Raw genomic sequence first — 26,897 nt, 5'->3', positions numbered from 1 at the left:
ACAGTCCATGGGTACACTGAAGTGGTTACAACTGCTGTACTTGCTGAAGGATGCAGTACTGAACTTAATGAACTGTAAGTTATTTTCATAGAATAAACTGTTTTATATGAAAATTTTACTGTCAAAGACTGAACTTTTACATTTTGTCATTGGAATTTGCATGCAATAATCTTAAAATGTCTTAAATACAATATGCAATTAATCTAACAGAGTATAATCTTATTTCTGTGACATATCCACTGATATTAAAGCAGCAAACTGTGCAATAAGTAACAACTGTGGAATTTTTGTGCAATAAATATTGTCTTTCCTTAGACTAGTGCCGACAGAATCCTGTGCAATAAGAAGTAGCTGCGAAATTCTGTGCAATAAATACTGTGTCTCTTTATCTTAGTAAATGTCTGTTGATAAGTAAAACAGTCAATATTATGTAGTAGAAATGTCTAAATGTAGTAATGTGAATTGCTGTATATGTCAGCTGATTGCACATAGAGCCTGGAGTAACATAATTTCAGTCAGTTGCACTTGTAGAGTCTGAATAACAAGAAAGCTTACTTCAATTCTGACTTGACTTTGACTGGAAACAAACTTCAGTAAGCAAGAGTCAGGTGTATAAGCTATGCTGACTTGCTACACTTCTGGGTGGGACCTGGCAGCATTTGGCAGTAGTTTTATGCCAAATTACATGGATTTCACTACCATGTTATAGCCAGCAAATAAAACATTTTGAGTTAAATCTTAAAGTTGTGTTGACTTACCAAAAGGCCAAACAAAGCTGAATGCAATTCAGAACTAGAAGGAAACCAATGAACTGTGAAACAGTGTGGATTAAAATTAGTTTTGGGATGAAGGATTCAGAAATGGAAGCAATGCAGTAGACAGTCTGATTGCAGTGATTTAGCCCTGTGTCTTAAAAATGATACTAAATGTCATTTGACTTTCAAGATTTAAAACTACAGTGAGTGTCAGCAATTGATGTCATTGGGCAAAACCAAAAAACAGAAAAAGAACTGCTGAAAAGATAGAATAAGCCTTGAAAATACTTAGCTAATGGATCATCCAATAATGATGGATAAGCAGGAAAAGGAGCTGAACACGGAGATCCCACAACCAGTGACACTAGCTATCATAGAGACAAAAATAGATCAAAAGCCAGATTCATGAATGCCTGCACTATGTGTACACTAATTGCACAACACTCTAAGAGAGCAGACAACTCAAGCATAACTCACTCTTTCTTTCTCCTAATTTTAGTTTTTCTACTGATTTTCTTGCAGCCTTAAATACTGAGTGGGATTCATAAAGGTTACCAAAAAGTGTAGGCTACTTGTACACAGTGTAATCTTTCTAAGTGACTAGAAAGCACAAGCAATGTGGTAGGAATGCTCTTGAATACAGAACATGTAGACTTGGTGTACACTTAGTGTAGATGTTACTGAATCTTTCCTCAAATCTTAACTAAACTACATAAAATAAACTGCACCCTTAGAGAGTATGTTGCATCATATAATAAAAGGTTCTCATAAGTTGAGGATACCCTTTTGACACATGCAGATCAGATCAAAATGCTCCACACTTCAGAGAACGATCTGTAAGAGCAGATTAATAAAAAATGAAGTGACTCACAATATGTTACTTCAAAAAATCACCTAGATGGAAGATCAATCACATCGAGATAACATAATGCACACAAACACACCTGAAAATGGGGATGGTACATACATGCATACATACAAATATTTCAAGCACGAGCATTAAAAGCCCTTCTAGCTTTCCAATATACTATAACACGTGTTCCCATAAGTGTCCAGGCTGTTTTTAAAAATATCTAACTATTACTTGCTTTAATGTAATTTGGTAGTTTGTTCCATGCATCAGTTATTCTGTCAGAGAACCAATTAGTACACTTCCATTTCTATAGAATCTTTTACATAGGTTGTCTGATGATTCTCTAGTACTTTTTGATAACCCCAAACATCCATAGAGGTAGTTGTCCCTAAATGCCCTATATAAGTGAATAAAATCTCCTCTTAGATATCTTTAAGAGGCACTATACAAGTTCAGATATTTTAGTCTTTCATAATAATTTAAATTATCACATCCATGGATGCCCTTGGTATATTTCCACTGTACTCTTTCCAGTTTACTCATGCTTGTTTTCTTACAGGGTTTCCATATTGTTATTCCATACTCAAGTTTGGATCTAATGTACCTAAGAAACAATGACTTCATTATTTTTGATTTCCTAGACTTTATAAATCTTTTTATACAACCTATAGTTCTATAACTATCATTAGCCAATTGGTTGATATGATTAGAAAAACTCATAGCTGAATCTACTCACAATTTCAATCATTGTATGCTGTATTAAATTTTCACCTTTCAATTTATGTCTCCCAAATATCATATGCTTAGTTTTTTATGTATTTATCACCATATTATATTCCTGTGCCCAAATGATCAATTTAGTTGTTATTTTGCAGACACACCTTATCTGTAACACATGTAATCAGTTTACCCAATTTCAGGTCATCTGCATATAGACAGTAGAACACCTCAGAAGAAAAAGGTCTGAAAATATACAATCTAATCAAGTGGAGGCCTAGGACAGAGCTCTGTGGGACACCCAGACTGTAACTAAGAATTTCACCTGTCCAGTTGCTGTATGATACTTGCCATATCCTATTTATAATAGGTTCATAGGTTCATACTAGGCTATCTGCCCAAGGGCATTTATAAGCCTAGCCCAGAGTTTTGTGGCTTTCGCCACCCCTTTAGTTTGGAGGATACTATGCCCATTATTTTGCTGTGCCTCTGTCAAGCAGTGACACTGAGATAATCCCTGGGGTATATCTGCGATCTCCCATCCATTGGTCAAGATTTCTCTTGAACAAAGCCAGCGAGGTGCTCTGCCTCACATGTACCGGGATTTTGTTCCACAGCATAGGGAGTCTCTGGGTGATGAATCTGTCCCTCCAGCATGTCCTATTAATAACCGTGTCAAGGTTTAAGTCTCCGCCCTTGTAGTTCTGAGGGATCTAGATTTTTGAGGTGAAGCATGTTCATCAATTCTGGGTTGGACATGGCCTTGTATGTCAGGCACAGGTCACCTCTGAGCAGACGGTGGCGACTGAATAGAGCTGAAGTTCCTTCAGTCGGGCAGCATAGGACATATTTTTGAGACCCTTTATCCTTTTGGTGAGGAATTTTTGGGGCCTTTCCAGTTGCTGCAGGTGTCGTGTCAGATACATTCCGAATGGGACATTGTACTCAATCATTGGTCTGATGAGTGATGAGTACAGGGGGACGATGACTTCCCTTGATCTAGATGTGAATCCCTTCATGATCAGGTGGGCAATGTAGAAGGTCTTCCTAACTACTTTGGCAACGTGAGTGTCAAACGAAAGGTTACTGTCAACCTGGGTCCCCAGATCCCTGATAACCTCTTCTGAGCTCAGTGGGTTGCCGCCTATATGGTAGCTAGGGGTAACCTTGTTTTTCCCAAAGGGTATGACTATGCATTTTTTGGCTTTTAACTTTAGGCCATGGCTCTGGCACCAGTTATCCATTTCTATAAGACCCTTCTGAAGGATATCTGTGTCAGATGTGTTCTCAACTATGGCGCCCAGTTTGCAGTCATCTGCAAATTTTGTCAGCCATAATCCTCCTGTGTTTGCTTGTACTTCTGAAAAGTAGATGCCGAACAGGAGTGGGCCCAGGACAGAGCCCTGTGGGACACCACTTGTGACAGGCTTTGAGTCTGACATGGCGCCAGCAACTCTGACCCTGTGGGTTCTGTCACTTAGCCAGTTTGCAACCCATCTTGTGATATATGGGTTTACATTTAAGCTGATGAGTTTTTCAATGATACCTGAGTGGGGTATTGTGTCGAAAGCCTTTGCCAGGTCAAGATAGGCTGTGTGGACTGCCTTTCCCTCATCAATGGCCTTGGTGACTGTTTCAAAAAAGTCAACCAAGTTTAAAAGGCATGATCTGCCTTTGACAAAGCCAAACTGGGTCGGATCCAAAGTCTGCAAGTCCCCTATATCTTTATTTATGAGTTCCATTATGATCCTCTCCATAGCTTTGCAGATCAGGCTTGTCAAGCTGATGGGACGGTAATTTCCAGGGTCAGTGGAGGCACTGCCTTTGTGAAGTGGGACCACAGTTGCCGTACGCCACTCCTTAGGCACGTATCCTGAGGTGAGGCTAAGATTAAACAGCTGCCCTAACTGTGGATTTAATTCCTCATTGAGTTCGTGGAGCACACATCTGGGGACACCATCTGGTCCCATGGATGCTGTGTTTTTTGCCTTGGAGAGCAGTTCTCACCTGAGCGTTTGAGATGTTTGGGGGGTTACAATCCTCTGGTATAGATATCTCACCTTTTGGGGGGGAGGGGGGAGAAGTTAGCACTGAACCTGTCAGCCAGTATGTTGGCAATGTCTGTAGGTTCAGTAATTTTTACATCATTTTGAACTAATTCTGAGCATATCTGGGAGTTTCCTCCCAGGTTTCTAACATAGCTAAAGAAGGCCTTATGATTGTCTTTTGAGTCCTTAGCGACTTTTCTCTCAAAATTTGCCTTGGATGATTTTATGAGAGCTCTTAGTTTTTTACTTATAATGATCAAAGGTGTTTTCCCTTTTAAGGATTTTGCTCTATCTTGTAGTAGCTTCCTCCTTTTGTTGTAGACTTTGTTTATGGCTGGGGTCCACCAGACTGGATGCTTGCCTTTGGTACAAAGAGTCTTTGTTTTGTTTGGGATTGCCTGATCCATGCAGTCCTGTAGGTGCTGGTAGAAGGCATTTGTAAGTGATTCAGTGGCTTGAGTAATGGTTTCTGCAGGCTCGGGGGCCTTAAAGGAGACCACACCAGTCTTTAGAAGTGTGAAGTCGGCTTTTGAGAAGTTCTTCACTGTGGTCTTTTTTATCTCAGGTGGGGGGGTGTGGACTTCCAGTGAGATTAGTTTATAGTCTGATCTCACCAGCGAGGGGTATACTTCCGGTGTTGAACATTGTGACCCCATGTTCGTGATGATGAGATCTAGTATGTTTTCTCCTCTTGTGGGGATGGTGACTAGTTGTTCCATGGCATTTGAGTTTATGAACTCTAGGAACCTTTGGGCTAGAGTGTTGGGGCTTGAGTAGTGATCCCAGTCTATATTTGGGTAGTTGAAGTCACCTAGTATGATGGTGTTTGGAGATACATTTATCCCCTCCAGTGTTTTCAGGAAAGCTATGTGAGGTTCCTGAAATTGAGAGGGTGGCCTGTAACATGCTACAAATTGCAGAGCAGTCTTGCCTATGGTTAATTGCACCTGGATGGTCTCCGATGCATCGTGCGTTGCCACCAACCTTGAGGTGTGGGTGTCCTTGATGAATATAGACACCCCCCTATCTTCTTGGTGTTGTCCGGATTTTGGGTCGGAACGCATGATATGAGGTAAAACCTGATAGTGCCGGGGTGCTCTCTGGAGCCTTGAACCAGGTTTCAGTCACAGCACAGACATCGATGTTCTCCATACTGAGAAGGGCCTCGAGTGCGTGCATCTTGAGGTTGAGACTTCTGGCATTGAGCAGCATTACCCTTAGTTTTTTTCCTTTTTTGTGTACTAGGGTGGTAGGTTTAGAATTTGAGCCTTGCCTAAAAAAGGCACTATGGGGGTGGCAAGAGTCTTTGCCAATATCCGGAAGCCCAGGGGTGACAGGTGCAAGCCGTCCCTTGTGAAGCAGCGTGGCTTGTCCAGCATGTCATCCCAGGCAGACAGACATTGGATCCCCTTTGAATGACACCAGAGTTTAAGCCAATTATTAAAGCTGATCATCTTGTCTCTGTATTGTGGCATCTTTTTTGGTGAAGGTAGGATACTGCTCAAGGTCAGGGTCATACCTGCCTGGGCTACATAATCAGAGAGCTCCTCTATGTCTCTTTTCATGTAGTCCAAGGAGGTACGTCTCAGGTCGTTCACACCAGCGTGGACAATGACAGAGTAGTACTTGTACCTGCTGTTGAGAGACCTGAGTGCTTGCATTATGTGGCGGATTCTAGCGCCCGACAGGCAGCTTACTGTGACCTTCTCCTTACTCAATCTGGTGAGCGGGACGTCAGTGTGTCTGACTATGGAGTCACCAATAACGAGTGTGTCTGGCATTGTGTTTGGCCTTAAGGGCTGTGACTGTTTGGCACACTGACTATGTGGTCTATGTGTTGAATGTGATGTGTCCTGAGGTGGCAGTTGTTTGGGTGTCTGCTTTGGTGGCCTCTGCTGTTTTGGTAGATTTTTGATCAGAGCCTCCGAGTATGTCTTTGTGTATTTATGTGTATGATTTGAAGTGTACTATGTGAGACTGGGTTTGTGGTGTGTGTGGTTACCTTCTCCTCCTGTCTGGTCTTGCCAGTCCTATGTTGAGAGAGCTCAGCCTCCAGTTTGGCTATATAGTTGCATCTCTCGCATGTATTTGTGTTTTGTGGAAGAAGGAGAGGGTTGTCCGTGTACATGAGACAATTGTAACATTGCCTCCATATTCCCAGATTCACCAGCTGAGCAGGAGAGGACACTAGCAACTGATCCCTCGACATGCTAGAAGGAATAGACAAGGACTTTGAAAAGACTCCGGGGGATGTGGGTGATCGAAAAGGGGTTTTGGCTGGTGGGGTACTATGTATAATAAAAGTGCTATATCAAAGTAAAAAAAAATACTTTAGGAGCAAGTGCTAGGCTTTACAGATAAAGAATAGTCTACTTAAGAATCAAGTAGAGCTGAACTTTTTAGATATAGAATACGCTGGTTTGATCAGCAGTACAGTTCAAGGAAGGCTGTTTTAAGGGAAAATTTGAAGAGTGGACTTTAGGCAGCCCGAATAGTTTAACCTTGATTAACCGCCGCTGCTCTTGTGTGCTCCTGTAGCAACTCCGCGCTAAATCACGCTAAAGCGTGCTTTATAGCAGGGGGCTGGAAATGACCTAAAATGGCCAATAAACTACAAGTTACTGCCTTAAACCACTCCTCTGAGAACAAACAGGCAGCTCAGTACTCCCCACTCTCACTGGTGAGTAAAGAAACTTCCCCCTGACCAAACAAGGAAAATGGAGAAACACAGGAACCAAGACAAAGCCCAGGGATCAGCAAAATCTGATCTCTGGAACAAACTTTTAGGAAAGTATGGAAAACAAGAGTATTTTTTTTTTTTTTCAAGTTTTTTTTCAGATAGGCAGAAAATACAATAAATGCTGTGTTTTTCGACTAATTGCTATCAAAAGCTAGTACACTTGAGTGTATTAGCCTTGTGTTTAACTTTTAGGCAAAACTTAAACAAGCAAGTGCAACAAACAATTCAAGCTATTAAAAACAGTAAAAACAGGTAATAGAATAAAACAGGCAGAAATAGTAGTCGAAAGGCTTAAAAAGTCGAAAATGCAGAAAAAATACTTAGAATCTGGAAAGTTTGTCTTTTCTGTTCTCTGCTGCTCTAGGAACTCTGCTGGACACCACGAGGAGCTGTGCTGAGTTCTCTATAGCCAGAAAAGCCCGCCAAAGCATGCTTTATAGCAGGGGGCTGGAAAAGACAGGAAATGACCCAAAATGGCCAATAAACTACAAGTTACTGCCTTAAACCACTCCTCTGAGAACAAACAGGCAGCTCAGTACTCCCCACTCTCACTGGTGAGTAAAGAAACTTCCCCCTGACCAAACAAGGAAAATGGAGAAACACAGGAACCAAGACAAAGCCCAGGGATCAGCAAAATCTGATCTCTGGAACAAACTATTAGGAAAGTATGGAAAACAAGAGTATTTTTTTTTTTTTTTCAAGTTTTTTTTCAGATAGGCAGAAAATACAATAAATGCTGTGTTTTTCGACTAATTGCTATCAAAAGCTAGTACACTTGAGTGTATTAGCCTGTTGCTTAACTTTTAGGCAAAACTTAAACAAGCAAGTGCAACAAACAATTCATGCTATTAAAAACAGTAAAAACAGGTAATAACAGAATAAAACAGGCAGAAATAGTAGTCGAAAGGCTTAAAAAGTCGAAAATGCAGAAAAAATACTTAGAATCTGGAAAGTTTGTCTTTTCTGGTCTCTGCTGCTCTAGGAACTCTGCTGGACACCACGAGGAGCTGTGCTGAGTTCTCTATAGCCCAAAAAGCCCGCCAAAGCGTGCTTTATAGCAGGGGGCTGGAAAAGACAGGAAATGACCCAAAATGGCCAATAAACTACAAGTTACTGCCTTAAACCACTCCTCTGAGGACAAACAGGCAGCTCAGTACTCACCACTCTCACTGGTGAGTAAAGAAACTTCCCCCTGACCAAACAAGGAAAATGGAGAAACACAGGAACCAAGACAAAGCCCAGGGATCAGCAAAATCTGATCTCTGGAACAAACTATTAGGAAAGTATGGAAAACAAGAGTATTTTTTTTTGTTTTTTTCAAGTTTTTTTTTTCAGATAGGCAGAAAATACAATAAATGCTGTGTTTTTCGACTAATTGCTATCAAAAGCTAGTACACTTGAGTGTATTAGCCTGTTGTTTAACTTTTAGGCAAAACTTAAACAAGCAAGTGCAACAAACAATTCAAGCTATTAAAAATAGTAAAAACAGGTAATAACAGAATAAAACAGGCAGAAATAGTAGTCGAAAGGCTTAAAAAGTCGAAAATGCAGAAAAAAATACTTAGAATCTGGAAAGTTTGTCTTTTCTGGTCTCTGCTGCTCTAGGAACTCACGAGCCATGCAGATATCCATCTTATCAAGAGTACATCAATACGTAGTTGTACTAATTTACTGATCAGTGTTTTGCGTATGACCTTGTCAAATGCTGAAGTTAAATCTATATAAATTACATCACAACACAATTTTTCATTCATAGCTGTTATTATATTGTTATAGAACATCATGTTACAGGTGGTAATATATCTGTTTTCAACATATGCATGCTGATATATGGTTTCAAGTCCCAACCTATCCAGTTCTGACAATAACTTCGCCAATATTATCTTCTCCATTATTTTTCTACAACATGAAAGTTGACTTATGGGTCTTTATGACTCTGGGTTTGTCCTACTCCCCTTTCTCTTGAAGACAGGTTTAATAAGTGCATGTCTCCAATCTTGAGGAATCTCCCCATATTTATAAGACCTAGTGAATAATAGGTATAATGGTACTATAAGTTTTTGCTGAAGTGTTCTCAGGTCATAGTTATTAATTCTGTCTCCTCCCTGTGCTTTGTTTGGATCCAGTTTGCCCAGCTCTTTTTCAATATAATCTAATTTGATTCCAGTATCTGTGATTACCTGGATGTCAGTAGGATAACTTATTACCCCTTTTGTGGAGCCAAACTGTTTTGCATAAGATTTTGTAAATATATCTATAATCTGTTGTGGCTGAGAATACATTTTAGAATCTGCGCACATCAATTTGTATGCCTTTACACCTTCCACATCTTATGCAGCTATAAAAAGGTTTCCTATTATGCTCAATATCTTTATATAAATTTTCTTCACATTTTTCTTGATCTTGTCTCACACTTATGCTTAATCAGATATCTTGTTTTTATGGAAATATACCTTCCTGATGTTGTATGCCTAGATTCTGTTGTTAAACTTTTTTTTTTGATTTTTTTGCACTCAAACAATTTCTCTTTCAAAACTTTTCACATTCCTTCTGCAGTTTTTCCACTGAACACATCACTCCAGTTAGTTTTACATAGTGACTGTTTTGCTTCCATATAATCTGTAATTGACCTTCTCTGTGCATTGGTTTAGATTTCAGTTTGGCTGAATTTTCTAGCAACAAATTAACCTTTATATCCCCATAATCACTGCACAGCAATGGTTGTAAAACTTTGCTTGAAGTAACAGTAATTTCTTTAGGAACACAAAAAATGTCTAGTATGTTCCGCCCCTTGGTAGATTTTTTTTACAATCTGAAGCAATTGTTGTTCTTGAATAGACGGTGTGAATAATTTCCTTACTAGCATTCCTGAATCAATATTATTCCAGTATGTTTCTGATAAATTTAAGTCCCCAGCTAATATTGTTCTTCCCTCCTGTGTTTCATGCAAGAAATGTATGAATTCCTCTAGGTCATCTGCACTTGACTTTGATGGTCTATACACTCCAATGATTGTTACATTTTCCAGGGTTTACTTTATTGTCACAGTTACGCAGTCTATATATATATATATATATATATATATATATATATATATATATATAAATATATATATATATCATAATTATCTTTAATCCCTGTCATAACACCTCCACCTGATTTTTTTGTTAGAATGTCTGTTACAATAAAAACATTTATAACCTGACAGAACAGGTTTCCAGTCATTGTTCTTTAATAACCATGTTTCACAAACAGTTACAACAGCAATCTTGTGAGAACATGGTAAATTATCCAATTAAAAAAATATATTATTAATGTTCCTAGCATTAACAACCATCAGAGATACATCAAATGTTGCTATCTCTGAACTGTTAAATTTTCGACCTGGCAAAAATCCTGCCTAGCTTTTGTCAAATATTGCAAAATATCTTCTGCAGAAATTCTCTTCCCTGATCTTGACAAATGCACACCGTCCTGTCTGAACACGTGTGCCCACCACTAGTCCTTGAGGCTCTACTTGGATAGTAATGAATGTGTGGACTTTTAAGAAAATGCTTAGTGGAGTGGACTTGTATTGCAACCAAAACCTTAAAGATTAAAAAGGCACATCAAGTAATCCTCCTGCCTTAGGACCATTAAGAGTTCCAAGACCGCACTTAACTAAATTTGGAAAAAAAAGGCCATTTTTTTGATTCTGTGGAAAAAAAGAGACAATATAGAAAGTGGGACAAGCAAGGGTTTACATAGACAATGATTACTCGTTACAAACCCCAATAAAAAGAAATGCATTCAGAGCAGCCATGAGGCTGTGCAAAGAAAGGAATCTGAGGATTAAAATGATTTATCCAGCAGTACTCCAGGTGTTTTATCCAACTGGTCTTAAAACTTATCAGGATCTGGGACAATTGGTAGCAGATTTGGAGAAGCATTGTGATGAACTTGGGAAGAATGGCAAAGCTGGAAGCAACACACAGAATGTCAGGCAGCAAAGCATGAAGCTGGTGGCAAAAGGCAGAATTGAATGTTTATTTAAATCCAAATACCAACACACAGTAAACATGATTAAATCCAAAAATTCAAAACATACAATTCTGTAATTCAAAGGGCTTTTACCCTGGTTACTCCCAAGACATCATCAGATAATTAAGAATTAATTATCAGGCAAATAAAGTAGCCCCAGGCAAAGTCATGTGTACCACAACCATTCATTTAAAGAACCTATACTTGAGTGCTAAAAGTACATAAAATTAATAAACAAAAGTAATAACATTTTTATATATATAAAAATATAGAATATACAAATATATACGAATATATAAATATATAAAGATAAATTACTATAAATAATCAAAAACCTTAAATAAACACTTAAACATGGAATAAGATGCCTTATTGAATAACCTTCTAATGCCTTTCCAAACTTTAAAATATAATGTATAAATAGAAACCTACTCCATGGTACATAACTAAAACACATGTATTTACCCAATGAAACCCAGTGAGGTACATTTAAAATCCCAAAAATCCCTAGTGTAAAATATATAAGAACAACAAGTGGGAAAGCATAAAAAATCAACTACAACAATAAAGGACATAAAATCATGCAAAACCATGAGAGGTGACTCTTAATGGATAATTCAATACAAAGACATCTTGACAGGGCTTTCTTTTTTAGAAGACAAGCTATGTTACAATTATCATTTAAATCTGGGGGCTTAAAGGCATCAACTAAAAGTTGCCAAAACATCTCTCATATTTTGAGCTGGATTGTCCATGCTCCCCTGTCTGCTTTCCTGAATCTGTTCAATGACAGCAAATCTAAAATCATGTCCTGGGTTCAATAAAACATGCTTCACCAAAGCATTGCTAGATGTGTCTTTTTTAATTTCATATATATGCTCATAAATTCACTCTTTCAATGCTCACTCCATTTTTCCTATATAAAAGGAGGAATGACCCTGGCACAGAGCAGCATAAACAACCCCTTTAGTTTTACAGTTGTGCCTTCCTCAAATATAATAAGTTCTACCTTTATTCATAAATCTGTCACCCACCCCAATCCATTTATAGTTCTGGTGTTGTTCACATTTCATCATACCATCACAACTAATGTCAGTTCTTACCTACTGAGTGGATCTTTCTAAAATATTGTTAAAAGTACTAACTTTTTTATATACCACCATTGGCTGCTCACCCGATTTCATATACGTGTCCATATCTTCCATTATAATTGCCCAATTATTTTCAAACACCCACCTAATAAACACTAATAAATGAGCTTTTATACAGACAAGGAGAGAGCTCCAAAGCTTTCTTATTTCTTTAATTTACCTGATACTCCAGAGATAATATAAGCAAAAAAATCCTATCTTAAATTTTTCTTATTACCTCCTTCATTAAACCTTCAGTCAATGCTTTGGGATAACCTCTGTTCAGAAACATATGCTCCATAGTTTTACATTCATCATAAAAATCCTCGTCCTGAGCAATCAGGCTAGCTGCCCTCACATACTGTCCCTTAAGAATAGCCCTCTTATGCTATCTTGAGTGTGAGTAAGAAAAATGAAGTATGGTGTTAGAATGCATGGCTTTCCTATAAATTTTAGAAATATTGAGTTTTTCTTATAATCTTTCTCCAGTAGTATGTCTACATAAGAAATGTTATCCTTCTCTACCTGTGAGGTAAGTACTAAGAACCCAGTTGTTTCATTAATATATTGCATACATTTATTCAAATTCTCTCTGGTATCCTTCCAAACCAAAAACACATCATCCAAATATATGTTATAAAATCTAAATGACCCCTTATATGCCCCATTAAAAATGTGTTGCTTTTTCCATTTAACCATAACTATATTGTGAAACAGTGACTCAATATTAGACTCCATGGCTGCCCCCTTAAGTTTTAAATATGTTTTCCCTTCAAAATGAATAAAATTATTCTTTAGAAGGAGTTCCAACAACTACTCAAAAAAGGTTAATTTGTTCTTGTTCAATGACAGGGGAGGGCACTGACAAATAATTAAATTCATCTATTGAAATACTACCCTCAATAAACATTTAACTGCCCTTTTACCTTCCTATATGCCTGATTCAGCTCTTTAATACTAGCTAGTGCATACATCTCAGTATTCAAAATATTTTCCATTCTCCTCACATAGTCCTCTTTTTCCATTATAACCACCCCACCCCTCCTTATCTGGTTTCATAACTCTTAGGCCTCTAACTTTTAAGTTGTCCAGTAACATCTTGTCTTCTTTAGTTAGATTATATTCAACTTCATTAAAATTCCTATGAGTAATAGTAGACCTCAGATACACTTCACAAAGTTTTTCATAAACCTCAACAGCCAGAATGTGCATAGAGTGGTGAACAAAAGCAACTGGTTAAACAAGCATCACACCTGAAGCCAAAATCCCACAGCAGTCACAAAACAAATCAGTATTCCAGTGTTCCAATGAAGATAAAAAGTTTAATGAAAAGCAAAAATCCAAGCAGTAAATAATCCAGTAGATCAAACAAAAATCCCAGCAGTAAATAATCCAGTAGGTAAGTGCTTTTGTCTCTCTCAGCAGACTTTATCACAACCAAAAGTGCTTAACTTCACATCCGTTATATAATTACACCAATTAATAAAACAGCCCTTTCTTAAAAAGACAGAACATTAAAAACAACTAGTTGCATAAAAAATGTAAAACTACTTTCATTAAAGTGTCAAAGCCCTTTCAACCAAAATAGGCTTGACAGATACATATTCATTCATGCCAGAGGGGCTGGCAGGCATTTAAATGGAGTTGCCACTTCAACTCAGCCTTCTCAATCTGGTCTGACCAGTTAACCCCCCTGGCATTTTTAAATACCACTTCTAAAAGGCCAAATTTGAAGCCAGAAAACACTGGGCAAGTAAGAGTGTGCTTAAAAAGGGCATAGTTGTAATTCTTTGTACTAATAGCAGATAAATGCTCATAAATGCTCTTCCTAATTGCCCTGTCAGTCTTACCCACATAATAACCATTACATCCCATACAAACACTCAGGTAAACCACACCAGGAGTGTTACAATTACCTCTTGCTAGTCTAACATATTGCGGGGGTGCCCCCACCCACATTTCTGTTGCGTTCACCAAATACTTACAATAGTTACATCTACCACATGACCTGGTTCCTCTACTGTCCTTAATTTTGATAGGGTGTTCCAACAAAAAATTGAAATTACCTTCCACCTTGAATGAAAAGGTGGGCCCATTACCCAACAAACTAACAAGTTCATTGTTACATTCTAAAATCACCCAGTTCTTGTTTAAAACATCTCTCACCTTTTTACCAAAGGTGCCAAATTGTGTCACCATAGTTTGCAAGAATACAGCACTCTCAACTGTGTTCTGAACCTCAAGTTGACCCTGTCTTAAATGAAGGTCACCCTGCCTCAGTAGTGGTTTAAACTTGGTCCCCCAACCATCAATAATTTCCGCACTGGTCTGGTAAACCCAGTTCACAGGGTAGCCTTTGGCTATAAACATCTGGCTTAACTTGTCTAGTTCCCTTTTCATTTCATTTCCATTTCACAAACTTTTTCATAAACCTGTAAAATAGGGTGAAGCGGGGGATTTGATGTACTAATATAGCTACGGTACTAATGGACTTAAAACAATATACCCGGAAACTCAACTTCAAACTCATGTTTAATGATCTTACACCTGCTTTCACAGATTTAAGAATTGCTAGTACTTACAATCCCCACTTCACCCTATTTTACAGGTTTATTAAAAAGTTTGTGAAATGGATCTTAGATTTACTATTGGTCATAAGAATTTTAATGAGATTGAATATAAACTAACTGAACAAGATGTGATTTTACTGGACAACTTAAAAATTAGAGGCCTAAGAGTTATGAAACCAGATAAGGGGGTGGGGTGGTTATAATGGAAAAAGAGAACTATGTAAGGAGAATGGAAAATATTTTGAATACTGAAACGTGTGCACTAGCTAGTATTAAAGAGTTTAATCAGGTATACAGGAAGGTAAAAGAGTAGGATTTCAATAGATGAATTTAATTATTTGTCAGTGTCCTCCCCTCTCATGCCAGCAATCTTAGTGATCCCTAAAATGCACAAAAATTTTAATGACCAACACATGAGACCAATTGTGGCTGGAAGGGGTCTGTTACTAGTGCATGTGCCAAATATCTTGACCATACATTAAAGCACTTATTGGATGGTGAAAAACAGGTAGGTAAGGATAGTTGTTTTTTTTTGGACAAATGTAACCATTTGGAGTTCCACAAGGGGGACCTGTTAGTTACGATACATGTGAAAGATCTCTAATCTGTAATCCCTCACCAGCAAGGGATTGAATGGTTTTGTGACTATTTATTGGAAAATAATATTGATCAAGAAAAGAGTTAACCTTTTTTGAAGAGTTGTTGGAACTCATTTTAAAGAATAATTTTATTTATTTTGAAGGGAAAATATATTTACAACTTAAGAGGGTAGCCATTGTGTCTAATGTTGGGTCACTATTTACCAATATTGTAATGGTTAAATGGGAAATACAATACATTTTTAATGGGGCATATAAGGGGTCATTTAGATTTTATAACATATATTTGGATGATGTGTTTTTGGTTTGGAAGGATACCAGAGAGAATTTGAATAAATGTACGCAATATATTAATGAAACAACTGGGTTCTTAGTACTTACCTCACAGGTAGAGAAGGATAACATTTCTTATGTAGACATACTACTGGAGAAAGATTATGAGAAAACAATTCTATACATCTAGAATTTATAGGAAGCTCATACATTCTAACACCATACTTCATTTTCCTAACCTCACACCCAAGACAGCAGAAGAGGCTATTGTTAAGGGACAGTATGTGAGGGCAGGATGATTACTGAGGACGAGGATTTTTTGATGAATGTAAAGCTATGGAATGTATGTTTTTGAACAGAGGATAACCCAAAGCATTCACTGAAGGTTTAAAGATGGAAGTAATAGGAAAAAGGCAAGATATGATTTTTTTCACGTATATTATCTCTGGAATATCAGGTAAATTAAATTAATAAGAAAAGATTGGAGCTCTCTCATTGTCTGTATAAAATCTCACATATTAGTGTTTTTAATATGGACAGTAGAAATGAATTGGGCAATTATAATGGAAGATATGGACACTTACATGAAATTAGGTAACTGGCTAATAGTGGTCTATAAAAAAGGTAGTAGTTTTAAAAATATTTAGAAAGATCCTCTCAGTGTTTATGAACTGACATTGGTTGTGATGCTTTGAAGAAATTAGGACAAAACCAGTACTGTAAGTCTATTGGGGTGCATGACAGATTTATGATTAAAGGTAGAATGTATTATATTTGAGGAAGGCACAACTGTAAAACTAAAGGGGTTATTTAGGCTGCTCTGTGCCAGGGTTGTCCCTCCTTTTATATAGAAAAAATAAATGCAGCAAGTATTGAAAGAACAAATTTATGAGCATATATATGAAATTTAAAAAGGTGAATCTAGCAATGCTTTTGGCAAAGCATGTTTTATTGAACCCAGGACATGACTTTTGATTTGTCATCACTGAAAACATTCAGGCTACAGATGGGGGAGCATGGACAGTCTAGCTCGAAATACGAGAGCTGTATTGGCAACTTTTACTTGATGCCTTTAAATGATAATTGTAATATAGCTTGTCTTCTAAAAAAGAAAACCCTGTTAAGATGACTTGGTATTGAATTATCCATTAAGAGCCACCTGTCATGGTTTTGCATGATTTTATGTCCTTTATTTTTATAGTTGAGTTTCTATGCTTTGTTGTTATATATTTTACACTAGGGATTTTTAGGATTTTAAATGTACCTCATTGAGTTTCATTGGGTAAATATGTGTGCTTTACTTATGTACCATGGAGTAGGTTTCTATTTATACATTATATTTTATAGTTTGGAAAGGCATTAGAAGGTTATTCAGTAACGCATCTTATTCCATGTTTAAGTGCTTATTTAAGGTTTTTAATTATTTATAGTAATTTATCCATTATATAGTTAAATATTCATATATATTTATATACTATATGTTTTTATTTTTATATAAACAAATTTTTTTATTATGTATGTTCATTAATTTGCACTCACGTGTAGGTTCTTTAAATGAATGGTTGTGGTACACGTGACTTTATCTGGCTCTGTTTAAATTGCCTATTAATTAATCCTTGATTATCTGATGAAGTCTTGGGGGTAACCAGGATGAAAGCACTTTGTTTTACAGGATTATATGTTCTGAATTTTTGGATTTTATCATGTTTACTGTGTGTTGGTATTTCCGCGGTGGTGGTGCTGCGGTAGCATTGTTGCCTCACAGTAAGACGGTGTCCGGTTCAATTCCCAGCTAGAGCGTCTTCTGCATGGAGACATGCATGAATGGGCATACCTTCGTTGAAGATTGTGAGTCAGGGCAGGTAACTCGGCACGTAAAAATCAGCTACCAATCATTAGCGGACCGAAGTTCCGCTGTGGCGACCCCTAACCAGGAAAAGCTGAAAGACACAAACAAACTGTGTGTTGGTATTTGAATTTAAATAAACGTTCATACTGCTTTTTGCGACCAGCTTCCTGCTTTGCTGTCTGTCATTCTGTGTGTTGCTTCCTTGTTTACCTGTTTTGCCTTGGTGGTTGGTAAGAATGGCAAAGCTGCAGCACCACTGGATGGGAAGAATAAGGACTTGTAGAGACCTAGAACACTCAATAGACTCCTGATAATCCTTTTCATATCTTTCAAAGGAAAAGGTTGGAGAAATCACACCAAGTTAAGGACCATTCTATGAAAGCTGCAGAGAAAGTGGAGGAAGAAATGACTGAAGACCAGGGAACTGTCAAGAAGTAAAACTAAAATAGATAGACTCTAATTGAACTATTCATAGTCATATATTTTCTCTCTCTTATATTATGTTGGGTTCAGTGTTTGGGTAAGCCACTTAAGAATCAATTCTAACATTTATAAGAACCCTGGAAGTACCTTGTCCCTAATACCTAATTATGGTCTCAAATGTATTTTACAAACTTACAATCTAGACTCAACAAAATGTTTTTAAAGAACAGCAAGAAGAACATAATTCTCTAGCAAATCTAGGGAACCAGATAGCTAACCAAGGGATTTCTGGTCATAAAACTATCAGTATACATTGCATAAAAGTTCTATATATGAGAAATAATTAACTAGATGATGTGTAATGCTACAGAAGATAATCATATTGTATAAAATTAAATTATGACTCTTCACAAAGGAGATAGATTAACTCCCCTTACTCACAATGGAGTCTTAATCTAGTCCAGATCTGACACTTAGCCAATCAGAAGCATTTTTTGTGGAGGGGGGGGGGCGCGGGCGCAAACAGAAAGTAAACAGAGACTTAGAGACGTATATCAAGTCAGTCTGAAATCTACTCATGGACTTAATAAGAAACTATAGAAATCCTTTTGGGGGGCAAATTGTTTTTTCTGTTTGCTTCTCATGTTGTTAGCTAGTATGTCACAAATGCTTTTAGGGGAAGTTGTATTGGTTGTGCCTGTTGTGGGTACCTGATTTGCTGCAAACCCCTATAGTAAGCAATCAAGGTGGAATTAGGTGGCATTTCTGAACAAATTAATTCACAGCAACCTTCAGTATAAATCGAAGTTGAGATGATACAGACAGTTTTGGGCTAGGGGCTCTAGAAGGCAACAAACTATTAATTTTTACTTGTGTTTTAAGTTCTAACTAAAACAAGGAGCACTAGTTCTAATGTGAAATCTCTATCAACAATACTTCCAATTTTATATAGTTTATGGTCTATATGTAGGGTTTTTTAAGTTCTATAACATGCATTTATATGCAGCCATGGCTAGGATACATGAAATTAGAATATGAGCCTGAAAAAAAGGTTATTTATTTTAAGTATGGATCGTCTTATGTTTTACTATGAGGATTAAATATAGGAGATGTCTAAATGAACAATATTATGCACAGGGGTGCAACAATAAGATATCAGATATGAAATGTAATATCAACAGAACCAGTGTTGAAGCTATTAAGCTGGAACATACCAAACTAACAGGAAAATAAAAAGTGGGTAGAATAATGAAGTGTACATAGCATTGTATAACTCGGGTAGTTATACTACTGGACACACATTTAACTACATAGTAACATAATTCTTTAGTAATTAAAAATAATATGGAAGGATATTACACCAGCATGTCCAATGAGAGGAAATGAGGGGTCCTTCGATTAATAAACAAAAGATTTAGAGTCTCCATATAGGAAACGTAGTGATAATCAGGGACATTATGTAATGGTTAAAAACTTGTCGGAGGGCATATGTATTACAGTAATAGGTATTTATGTACTGCCAGTGACTATGATACATGAATTTAGAATGGTAATGAGTAAAATAGTGCCATTTCAAGAAAGGACTGCATTAATACTAGATGAATGAACCTTAGTTTGCAGGAAGGAGGATGTGTTAGGAGGACAAAGAATGAGCATCATTTCAGTGGAAGGGACATATTTAGCTAAATAGATAAAAAAGTTTTTTAGAGAGAACAAAGATGGCTGCCGTTCTATAAGCACTGCAGTACTTCAGCTCTTCAAATATCTGAGAAAAAAATCAACCCTGTGGAGTTATACTTAGAGTAAACAAGCTAATTGGCAGTTATTACTAATTGACCAGAAGTCACTTTTGGTTCTGAGAAAGAAAAATCGAAAAAAATACTTGGTAATAGCAGGATTGGATCTGATTGTCAGGTTGACTCTGAACAGAGCACCAAACAAAGGACTGATTGATCTCACTTTTGTAACTTTTCTTTGGGAAAAGTTACAAAAGGAGGACAAAAATATGGAAACTACAACTTCCAAAACCAAGCTGTCAGCTTTGCAATCACCGGAGAAAGAATCTTTAATCAAGAGACAGAAAACTATCAAACAGCAAGAGACTGCAAAAACAGGGCCATCAACAAAATCTGATCAACAGGTCACAATGGAAGAAATCAAATCAGCATTGCTACCTATACAGGATGCCTTAAAAGAGCTAACATCGCAAACACTTTCATTTGGTGACACATGTAATCGAATTCTCGAAAGAATGGAGAAAGCAGAAACTAGAATTGCTACCAATAAAGACAATATATTAATGCTCACTAAAAGAACAGAGACACATGGAACTGACATTCAAATGATGCAAAATAAAATTCTGGACTTGGAAGCAAGATCCAGACGTAACAATATAATCATTAGAGGGATCCCAGAATCTATTCAATATAATGACCTGATCACTTCTATTACACAAATATTCGAAATACTGCTCAAGGACTCTGAGGTTGTTAAGCAGATGGTCATAGAAAGGGCATAGAGCATACAGAGAATCTCAAGCTTCAAATATACCCAGACCTGTTTATGTTAAAATATTGAACTACCAAGATGTGAGCAAAGTACTGTTAACTATTAAAAAATCTGGTGGATCTATAATGTGGCAAAATAATAAAATTTCTATAGCACAGGATTTACCAACACAAATAAGGCAATCTAGACAAATGCTAGCTCCATATTGTAAGTTTCTGATTGACAAAAATATCAGATTTCAAATGAAATATCCTAATAACCTAATTTTTACTGTGGATGGCATTAAATACTCTGTAAGCACAAGGAAAGAAGCAAGACCTACTTTTTTGAAGATGTTTAAGGCTCTCCCATATTCAGAAATGTGAACAGTCCATTTTGGCTTTCTGCAGCACCAGGGAGAATGGGATGTTTCATTTATGACAATCTGAGGCTTTAAAATCCTTTGTCTGTTCTGTTTCTTGTAGCAGGCCTGGAATTTTATTTTCTTATCTTATCTCGTAGTTCCAGTTGATTGAACTGCCTTTACAGTTTAAATAGCTGAGAAGAAAGAGGAACTGCTGACGAAGTAAAAAGAAACCTGTTTGGACTTATTTTGCAGGAAAAGGACTGTAAGATAGTGTGTGAAGTCAAAGTGATGCAGGTAAACGCTGTGGAAATGCATTGTGTATTAAAAAAGGAGATGGTTATGTGTAGTGGCAGAATAAGGTACTGTAGTTTTTTTTTTTATATATTTGTTTTCTCTTTTTTTTCCTATATCTCCCTTCTCTTTACTCCTTTCCTTTATTCCTGTAGATAGGTGGTATTATTTCTAACTGATAAATGATGTAAAAATGGTTAGTTGATCAGATTTAAACAATGTGCATATAATAATAAAAGAACATAAAATAAGTTATTTTTTATGTGTAATTTAAGGCATTTTTTCTTATTTCTTCTCCTTTTGCTGTGCTCCCTTCATGCTTTTTCTCTTTTTTTTATTTTAACCCTTTGGTTCCTCTCTTATTCACATATGGTTATTACAAATGAAAGTGCCATTATAGTTTTATTTTGAACTGCATTGGTTTTCAATATTAATATGTTAGTAGGTAAGTTGTAGGGAAGAACAAAGCAGATTAAAGTAGTTAGATCATTTTATTCAGTAGATACAGGATGTTAGGAAATGTTAAATAACTGTCTGCTTTCTATGTCAACTAATATTTAATACTGTATAGAACAACAAATTAGAATGTTATTTGCTATTGCTGAATATAAAGCTGAAGTGAATTGAAGTACATTAGAATCTCAGGGTACAATTAGTTTATTTGTATATCCATAAATATGTACAGAGCTGTAGTTACCTATAAGTAGTGTTTAGTAGGGAATGTCAGAATTAGGCTTTGTAGACGTAGAAGTAGTTGTTGTAGGTTTTTTGCATGGGGTTTCATTGTTAAATAATAGAATTAGTAGATTAGTTACTCAGATGGTTTCCAGTAATGTAAAAACCTATGTTCATCCTGGTCCAGAGGAATAGTGGGTAGGCACTGGGTAGGGATAGGATGGCAGTTTTGCTTCCATACAATTGATGATATGCCAACTTATGTTATTCTAAGGTTGCTCAAAGAGATTAGATATCGAGTTATATTTCTAATGAACGTTAAATGTGGATAATAGAATCTTGGAATGTCAAAGGACTCCAGAACATGAAAAAAGAAAGCTGTTTTTTCATTTGTTTCTCAAATCATCAGCATGTTGTATTTTATTACAAGAAACGCATATGACTAATGATCAGTGGGAGTCAGTGAAGGATAGGAAATGGGTTAGGAAGATTGTGACGGCGGAAGGAACAACAAATAGTGCTGGCAATTTTAGTTAAGAATCACTTTCAGGGAGATATTAGGGATGTGAAAATGGATCAGGAGGGTAGATGGTGTTTGGTCCTTCTCACATCCAAATGTTATGATAAACCTATAGTACTAATATGTGTATATGCCCCTAATGTTAATCAGCATCATTTCATAGCTTCAATCTATTCCATTTTACAGTCATACAATAATTGCTATATAGTGTTGGGAGGTGACTGGAACTCTTATCAAGATCCTAAATTAGACAAGTTGGGTGCTTCTTCAGCATTCAATAAACAGGCAATGGTAGCATTAAAAGAATTGAAAATGGATTTCAAACTCTATGACCCTTTTAAACACATACACTCACAAGGGAAAGCAGAGAATTTTACTTATTATTCAACCTGCCATAAAATGTGGTCGAGAATTGACTTTTTCTTAATTTCAGAGGTGTTGATCTCAGCTGACCCTAGTGTTTCTAATCAAGTCAGACAACTCTCAGACCATTCAAAGATAACTTTAACCTTAAACAGTAGTAATATGGATACTAAGAGGCTTCGAGGGTATAATTGGTCCTTGAACCCATATTTACTAACCAAGGAAGATATATTAATGGAAGTCAAGGAGATACTTAAACAGTCATTAAATAATATTTCCCAAAATAGACACCCAATAGATATAGAATGGGCTACAACTAAAACGCAGCTAAGAGGACTATTTATACAAAAAGCTACATATTATAAAAAATTACAAAAGAAGACTCAATTGGATTTAGAAACTAAAATTCAATTACTGGACCAAGATTTGATGAGGAACTATAATGAACAGACAGAAACTGAGCTATTAAGATGTCAAAAAGAACTATTTTTACTTCATAATAGAAATTTGTCACTTTATGAACAAAGAAATTTAGTTAAATATGCAAATCATATTCAAACCCCCCCGAAAGCATTAGCTCGTATTATTAACCAGATGAAATCAACAGGATTAATTACTGAAATACACCATAACAATACTACATATACTGACAAGGCGGATATCATGAAGACCTTTGAAAAAAAATTTAATCAGATTTATGGTGAGAAGCAGACACTCTTGCAAGATAAAGACAGAAAAGATTTTTTACAGAGAATCACTTTCCCTAATATTGACAAGGAATTTCATGGAGATTTAATCAAACCGATTACAGTTGAGGAGGTGTCCAAAACAATCAAGAAACTGAAGCCTCACAAAGCCCCAGGCCCAGATGGTTTGACCTCGGAATTCTACAAATCTTTTAGTGAGATTTTGAGCAGTGTATTGTCACAGACTTTTAATTATATCACTCTAAATAGAATTAATGATCCTCATTTTAATGCCTCAAGGACAGTTCTGATATTAAAAGAGAAAGGTGACTCTAAAAATCCTGATAATTACAGGCCTATATCACTTTTGAATATGGACATGAAAATCATGACATCCATTCTGGCGAGTAGGCTGAAAAAGGTAATAAACCCAATAATATCAGAGGAACAGGTGGGGTTTATGGATGGGAGGCAGACCACGGATAATACCTTAACACTCCATACCTTAATCTCTTATGCGAAATATAAAAACCTGAATTTGTATGCCCTAATTATTGATGCTCAGAAAGTATTTGATAGGGTTAATTTGGATTATTTATTTGATACATTACCTTATTTTAATATACCACAGGAGTTTATCTCAATGTTAAGGATACTATATAGAAATGCATACACAAATTTATTTATAAATCACGAATGCTCGAATAGGATAAAAATCATAAATGGTACCCGACAAGGCTGCCCATTATCTCCCATCTTATTTAATCTTTACTTGGAGCCTTTATTTTACACCTTAAGCAAAATGTTTATTATAATTCTCCTGTACTGTATGGAATAAAGGTTAGGATGGCTGCCTATGCAGATGATTTAAACATATATTGTACCACACCTGTTTCCGATACTGAAAAATATTAGCTGCAATAGAAATCTTTGAGAGAATTTCCAATTACAAGCTAAATTTTAAAAATCTAAAATATTCCCATTAAAGACACCCACACCTTTTTCAATGCTACCATTAATAGGACAAGTATTGACGGAAGAAAAGATAAAATATCTGGGAATTGTCTTCTCAACTGAAAATAGAGATTTTTTTATTAACAATGTAAAGTCAACTACAGATCAAATAACATTGGATCTTGAAAGATGGAGTAGATTGAAGTTACCGATGATGGCAAGAGCAGCTATCATAAGAATGAATGTTCTTCCTAGAATTTTATATATTTTTAGAGCTGCACAACTCAGAATTACCAAAGCATTCTTCAAACAGCTTCATATAAGATTGGGAAGATTTCTTTGGGAACCTAGGAAGATGAGAATTTCATATGAAAAATTGATGGCTCCAAAAAATAAGGGGGGGCTGGAATTACCGGATTTTGAAATGTACTATTTAGTGATTCAGGCCAATAGGATTTTAAAGACGTCTTACTTTGATAGTGATAATAGAAAATGGACACCCAAATGGGTGCTCTTAACGTACAAGCATATAAATGAAGTGGGAGTCAATGCTAAAGCATTACCCTTTTTAAATAATTGGACAATGAGTAAATATAAGCTAATGGAGCACATCAAAAGTTATGTAATGGCAATTCAAACTCTTTTCGCTTCCTTAAATTTACTAAAATATATGATGGTTTTCCAACCGTTTCATAGGAACCCAAATTTAACAACTGGTGGTCAATTGATTGATCTAAAGAAATTCCCTTTAATCATGGAGTTAACTGTACTCAATTTATATCCTTTTCTAGGAGTACCAGTACAGGATATTTTAAAAGAAATACAACTCCCTATTTCCTATTTAATTATAGTAAGACAGCTAAAAGACTTGGTTATAAACTATTTTAACAACTTTGAAATGAAAGGGGAAGATTTAATAATTTCTTGTAATCTATGGGAAGCGCTGTTTCAGGATAGAAAATATATAACCGCAGCATATAAATTGATAAAAGAGAGGAAGTATAATAATTATATTCTTTTATCGAGTTACTGGAGAGAGAAATTGATATTCCCAGACGACAATAAGATATTGGAGGCATTTAAATTAACATTAAAGTCCGTATCCCTTCAGAAATTGGTATTTACGCAGCTGATGATATTTAACAATGCATACTATACTCGTCTCACTTTGCACAAATTTGATGCGAAGAATTCACCCATATGCCCACATTGCTTTGATCAGACAGCAGATTTGCTTCACATGTTCTGGAGTTGTAAGTGCATTTATAAATTGTGGAATTCATTAAAATTGCAGTTACAAAAATGGGTTACCAAAATTCAACACTCTCTTGGGAGTTTATGATTCTTCATATTCCCCGGAGAATCTAAATAAATCAAAACGATTGTAATTATGAATATTTGCCTATTAATGAAATTATATATAGCCACAAATTGGTTGAACCCAGCCCAGACATCGTGGGAAAATTTCAGATTGTTGGCAATAAAACACATCTTAGCGCATAAACTGTTAATTAGTGATCACAAGAAAAATATCAACAACATAAAAATCTGGGAGCAAATTTTTAATATTATTTTGGCTTAAGAGGTTACTATCCACTTTTTCTCGGGAACCAGAATATAGTCTAAATCAACCTTAGATTAGATAGAAAATGTACAGAAAAGACAGATTGTTGGCTTGGATTTGTTAATGTTGGATTTTTTTTTTTTTTTTATTATTTTCCTTTTGATTGTTAGTGCTGTACCTTTGATCAATACATGAGGTTGATATATATGTGAAATTAACCAATGGAAGCATTTTGTATATATTGTATATAATGTGTGAATTTGTAATATGGTTGTGAAAAATAATAAAAAATGATTATTGAAAAAAAAAAGATAAAAAAGTTTGGCTACACTGATGTGACATTGGAAATGCAGGATGAGGTAGACTGTACATTTTACTCTTTCACATCAAGTTCAGGGGAAACACTTGAGAGTGTTAGATTATGCCCCAGCACAAATTCTGCTGTGAAATACTAGTACAGAATGGGTACAGAGGCACCAGTAATTCTCTGTATACTTAATGACAAAACCAAATCTGGAAGCCTGGGTGGAAGAACTCCTGAGAGACTCAGTTAAGGAGGCAGAATAACAAGTTGAAGACTTTTCTTGGCATGAGACAGACGGACAGATGGAAAGGATGAACAAAACCACAAGTCAAGTTAAAAGCAGATAGAATGTGCCAATGCAGTCAAAATAAGTACATGTAAGCCTTAGCTAAGATTAAAACATATCAACAGTGGGCTAGAACAGCTAATGGGGAAGAATTCCAAGAGAATTACTAGCAGCAAAACAAGCTATGAGAGAATATTTGGATATTATTAATGGCTCTGGGGCAATGGTAGTGAAAGTGCCTTTACACCTAAAGTCATAATATACTTAGCACAAAGACTAAAAAAAGCAAAAAGTAAAACACATCATATTGAGACTTAGAAACCAAAACATGGAAGACGACATAAGAAATATTACAATAACTTACTATGAGACTCTCTACCAAGAAGATAGAGATGCACAATGTCAGAGCTGCTTACAGGCTTT

This window comes from Protopterus annectens, chromosome 7.part0 (assembly GCF_019279795.1).
Source record: "Protopterus annectens isolate FY-2018-M chromosome 7.part0, PAN1.0, whole genome shotgun sequence".
Classification (NCBI taxonomy): domain Eukaryota; kingdom Metazoa; phylum Chordata; order Ceratodontiformes; family Protopteridae; genus Protopterus; species Protopterus annectens.
This window is presented reverse-complemented; position numbering follows the sequence as displayed.